Here is a 6,000-nt window from a genome sequence, read left to right as displayed (position 1 = left end):
TTTGACTGGACTTTTAGAGTCTTAGCTGGGTTCATCTAGATAGAGGGAGCCATTATGTGGTCAGGGAGAAACCTGGTGCTGGGGAAATTCCCAGGAATCCACAAGGACGACCCCAGCTTAGACTACTAATGATAGTGGAGAGGGTGCCTGAATTGGCCTACCCTGGTAATCACATTGGTGACGACCCTAATTGTCATCATAGATCCTTCATCCAGTAACTGCTGGAAGCAGATGCAGAGATCCACAACCAACACCAGGTCAAGCTCTGGGAGTCCAGCTGAAGAGAAGGAAGAGGGATTATATGAGCAAGGGGGGTCAAGATCATGATGGGAAAAATCTACAGAAACAACTAAACCAAGATAGTAGGAAGTCACAAACTATGGACCAACAGCTGTGGAATCTGCATGGGACTGGACTAGGCCCTCTGCATAGGGGGGCAATTGTGTAGTTTGGTCTGTTTGAGGGGCCCCTGGCAGTGGCATCAGGATCTATCCATGATACATGAGCTGGCTTACTTGAGCCCATCATCTTTCTTGCTTATTCTTGATGCAGGGGTGAGGGGCTGAGATCTGCCTCTACTGAATGTACCAGGCTTTGCTGATTGACTCCTCATGGGAGGCCTTACAATTTTGGAGGAGGAGATTGGAAGTAGGGGGAGAGATGCTGAGGGGAGCAAGAAGAGTAACGAGAGGGACATCTGTGGTTGGTAGGTAAAATTATTAAAAATTTAAATAAATAGAAAAAGGTATCTCTTTCCTTTCTATCCCTTTCTGTTCTCCCACCCCCAGCTCAACTACCTAGTTCCCTCATGTTCTCTTGCCACCTTCCCTTACCTCTCGCCATGCTCTCTATTTACTCAGGAGATCTTATCTATGCCCCCTTCCAACAATGATCCATGCACGTCTCTATTAGGGTCCTCCTTGTTACCTAGTTTCTCTGGGGTTGCTGAACTAGGCCCTCTTAATGAGGGTTACAGATGTGTGGCTTGGTCAGTTTGTGGGACTACTGGCAGTAGAACAAGGATTTATCCTTGGTGCATGAACTGGCTTTTTGGAGTCCATTCCCTATGCCTTGGGATACATTGATACAGGGGGAGTGGGATTAGTCCTGCCTCAACTCAACATGCCAGACTTTGTTAACTCCCCATGGGAAGCCTTACCTTCTCTGAGGAATGGATAAGGGATGGAGTGGGGGAAAGTTGAGGGGTGAAAGATAGGAGGGGAGGGAGGAGGAACTGTGGTTGGTATGGCAAATGGAAAAAAATCTTTAAATTAAAAAAATTAAAACTTAGAAATCATTGCATGCAATTTCCAAAGAATTAATAAAAATCAGGAAATATTAACATTAAAAATTAAATCTGAAAGAAAATAAAAATGAATGAAAAATTAAAGACAGAAAAAAAGAGCTCAAAAAACATGTTCTGTGTGACAGGACATCAGCAGAAAAATCCCTATACTGGGAAACTCCAGGGCAAACACCAACCAGTGGCAATAGAACGTCTTAGGTTCAGTAATCATGTCATACTGTTGTTTTCAGTTGTGATCTCACATGGTACTTAAAGATTTTTTTAAAACAATTTCTACAACATCATATCATAAAAAGTACAACACAAAATTAGAAAGACTCTCCCAACAAAAAACACCCAGGCCAGAGAGATTCAACACAGATTCCACCAGACTTTCAAAGAAGAATTAACACTAATACTCCTCAAGTTGTTCTAAAAAACAGAAAAAGAAGGAACACTTCCAAATTTGTTTGACTAAGCCAGCATTTCCCTGATACCAAAACCAGTCAAAAACCCAACAAAAAATAAAAGTATATAGGCCAATCTCTCTGATGAACATAAACACAAAAATTTCCATTAAAATATTTGCAAGCCAAATTCAAGACCACATCCAAAATATAATTTAACTTCATCCCAGAGAAGCAGGGATGGTTTGATACATGTAAACCAGTAGATTTAATCCACCACAGAGACTCAAGGAGAGAAGCCTCATGAGCAGATCATTAGATGCTGAAAATGCCTTTAAGAAAATCCAACATCTCTTCATGACAGAAGTCCTGGAGAATCTAGGGATAGAGGGTTGATATTTCAACCTAATAAAGACAATATATAAATCCACTGTCAACTGGTCTGAGGTCACAATTGAAATTAAAACAAAGATTATGTGAATGTTAAGTTTATATTTGTAAAGTCATGTTTTTTGTACAAACATTCTGCCTTTCCTATTTGATAGCTACAGAATTACACTACCATTATAGGCAGGGTGGTAATTCTACAGATGTTGCAACTGGATTAAGGGAAAATTATATGTTAATATACTTTGTAAGAAAACACTCACATATGCAGCATACACCCACACCCACCAACACACACACACACACACACACACACACACACACACACACACACACACACACACACACACACACATACTACAAGCCCACAACAAACATCATGATAAATGGAGAAAAACTGAAATCATTTCTGCTAAAATCAAGAACAAGACAAGAATGGCCACTCTTTCTACTCTCTTTCAATAAATTACTTGAAGTCCTTGGTGGAGCAATGAAACAAGGCTATACAAGGGATACATATAGGAAAGAAAGATAGAAGTCTAATACACCTATTGGAAGATATGATTCTACACGTAAAGAATCCCAAAGAATCCACAGGATAACTAGAGCTGAAAAATACATCCAGCAATGTTGTAGGATACAAAATTAAAAAAAACCAACATCTCTAGTTTTCCTGTATATAGAGGAAAAACATATCAAGAAACCATAAAAACAATCCATTCACAATAGGATCAAAAATATCTTGAAATAAATCTAATCAAGGAAGATAAAGACTTGTACAATGAAAACTTTACACACTGAAGAAAGAAATGAAAGACAAAACCAAAATCTGGAAAGACCTCTCATGCTCATAGTCTAGTAAGATAGGGTGAAAATGTCCATCCTACTGAAAGTAATCTATGTATTCAATGCAATCTGGCAGGCCCAGCAGATGGCGGCTGAAACACAGTGGCAATAAAGACCAGAAACTGAGCTATTACCCACTGAAGAGCTGGTGAAAACAAGCTCTTAATCAAGAGCTTGGAACAGGGGTGCCTTTAATCCCAACACCCTGGGAAGAAGCTATCTCCGTGGGACAGTACCAGAACGAATCTGAACACTCCCTCTGAGGCCAACCCAGGGCCCAGCTGCTGATCCTGCAAAACCCAACAACTTGGAGGTGTTGGTGAGACTACTCTGCTCAGCTGAACTCCATTCGGGAGAGGATTCCGATCCCTACAGTTTGAAGTCTGAAGAAACAAGGTCAGCTGAGGAGTTGACAAATGAACAAAATGTGACCTGGGATCACAGAAGAAGGCGCTGCCCAGTCACCAAACCAGATCACCAGAATCATAAGTATATTCTTCACTGACTGAGATCAGCTGCTCTTGAAGAAACAGCCCAATAGCACCAATTTAACCAAGAACTCCTAGTGAAACAAGACTAAAAATTAGAACAAGAGAGGCACTCTCAGACACAGACACCAACTGCTTCGAGCAGAGGAAGAGATGAGTAGACACCAGGGTAAAAATACAAGCAACAACATACAGACCTATATGGCAACATCAGAATCTAGTGATTCTATACCTGCAAAACCTGAACATACCAAGCCAGAAGAAACAGAAGAATTCAATCCTAAAAATGACTTTAAGAAGATGAGAGTCCCTTAAAGAAGAAATAAAAAATTCCCTTTACAATAGCCACAAATTATATAGAATAACTTGGGATAACACTAACTAAACAAGTGAAGGACTTTTTTGATAAGAACTTTAAATCTCTAAAGAAAGAAATTGAAGAAGAAAACAGAAAATGGAAGGATCTCCCATGCTCTTGGATAGATAGTATTAACATAGTAAAAATGGCAATCTTACCAAAAGCAATCTACAGATGCGATGCAATCCCCATCAAAATCCCAACACAATTCTTCACAGACTTGGAAAGAAAAATACTCAGCTTCATATGGAAAACCAAAAGACCCAGGATAGCTAAAAGAATCCTATACGATAAAGCAACCTTTGGAGGCATCACCATCCCTGACCTCAAACTCTACTCTAGAGCTATAGTAATAAAAACAGCTTGGTACTGGTATAAAAACTGACACACGGACCAAGGGAATCGAATTGAAGACCCTGACATTAATCCATGCACATATGAACACCTGGTCTTTTACAAAGGAGCCAAAACTATACAATGGAAAAAAGAAAGTATCTTCAACAAATGGTGCTGGCATAACTGGATGTCAATATGTAAAAAATTACAAATAGATTCATATCTGTCACCATGCACAAAACTCAAGTCCAAGTGGATCAAAGACCTGAACATAAACCCAGTTACACTAAAATTAGTAGAAAAGAAAGTGGGAAGTACTCTTGAATGCATTGGCACCGGAGACCATTTCCTAAATATAACACCAACAGCACAGACCCTGAGCACAACAATTAATAAATGGGACCTCTCAAAATTGAGAGGCTTTTGCAGGGAGGAAGACACTGTCAATAAGACAAAAAGACAGCCAACAGAATGGGAAAAGATCTTCACCAACCCCACATGTGACAAAGGATTGATCTCCATAGTATATAAAGAACTCAAGAAACTAGACATCAAAATACTAAACAGTCCGATTAAAAAATGGGCTAAGGAGCTAAACAGAATTCACAAATCAAGAATCACCAATGGCTGAAAGACATTTAAAGAAATGCTCAACACCCTCAATCATCAGAGAAATGCAAATCAAAACGATTCTGAGATACCACCTTGCACCTGTCAGAATGGCTAAGATCCAAAACACCAATGACAGTCAATGTTGGAGAGGATGAGGAACAAAGGGAACACTCCTCCACTGTTGGTGGGAATGCAAGCATGTACAACCACTGTGGAAATCATTATGACGGTTTCTCAGAATATTAGGAATCAAACTACCTCAAGACCCAGCCATCCCACTCTTGGGCATATACCCAAGGAATGCTGATTCATACCATTAAGATATATGCTCAGTTATGTTCATAGCAGCCCTATTTGTAATAGCCAGAACCTGGAAACAACCTAGATGCCCGTCAACTGAAGAATGGATGAAAAAAATGTGGTACATATACACATTGGAATACTGCTCAGCAGAGAAAAACAATGAAAGCATGAAATTGGCAGGCAAAAGGATGGAACTACAAAAAATCATCCTGAGTGAGGTAACCTAAACCCAAAAAGACAGTCATGGTATGTACTCACTCATAAGTGGGTTCTAGATATAAAATAAAGAGCAATCAGACTACAACCCACAGAACCATGGAGGCTATATATATATAGCATGGAGGTCCCTAGGACGACTGTGGCCTATAATAAATTTTGGTTTTACTCAATTACTGAGCAAACCTCAATGAAACATCTCACTATAAAGATAAGAATACATACATTGTCAAGCTGATAATAGAAAAATTAGATAATTAATTTAAAAAAATAAAAGAAAAAATTTTGAAATATTAAACAAACAAACATTTTACTAAAGTTAAAAAAAGGGAGACCTAGGGACTGATCATTCCTCTCCACATTCCATTCTTTCCCTTGTTTTACAAATTTTAAAATTTTTTATCAGTGGATTCTGCTGGAATTTATCTGTGCATTGTGCTGGAGGATCTGATGCAGATAAGCACTGGAGGGCTCCTGTTGCAAGTCACCCTCTGGAGCGATGGAAGGATCTTTCTACTAGCACATGGAGGAGACCTGATCTAGTGTTGGTGTGGCCCTGTAGTTTGGTTTCTGTCTTTCCTCAGGACAATGAGGTTCTTCTTTGGATTCCTGAGAACTGAATGTGCCCTGTGGCTGCTGATGAAGACCAACATGACAGAGACCTAATGGGTCACCATGAAAAAAATCTACCCTTCTGATGCCAATAGAGATTGAGAACCCAATATGGCCAGCTTTGGCAAGCATTGATGTAAGCCTAGGAAA

The sequence above is a fragment of the Peromyscus maniculatus genome, chromosome X (assembly GCF_049852395.1).
Source record: "Peromyscus maniculatus bairdii isolate BWxNUB_F1_BW_parent chromosome X, HU_Pman_BW_mat_3.1, whole genome shotgun sequence".
Lineage (NCBI taxonomy): Eukaryota > Metazoa > Chordata > Mammalia > Rodentia > Cricetidae > Peromyscus > Peromyscus maniculatus.
This window is presented reverse-complemented; position numbering follows the sequence as displayed.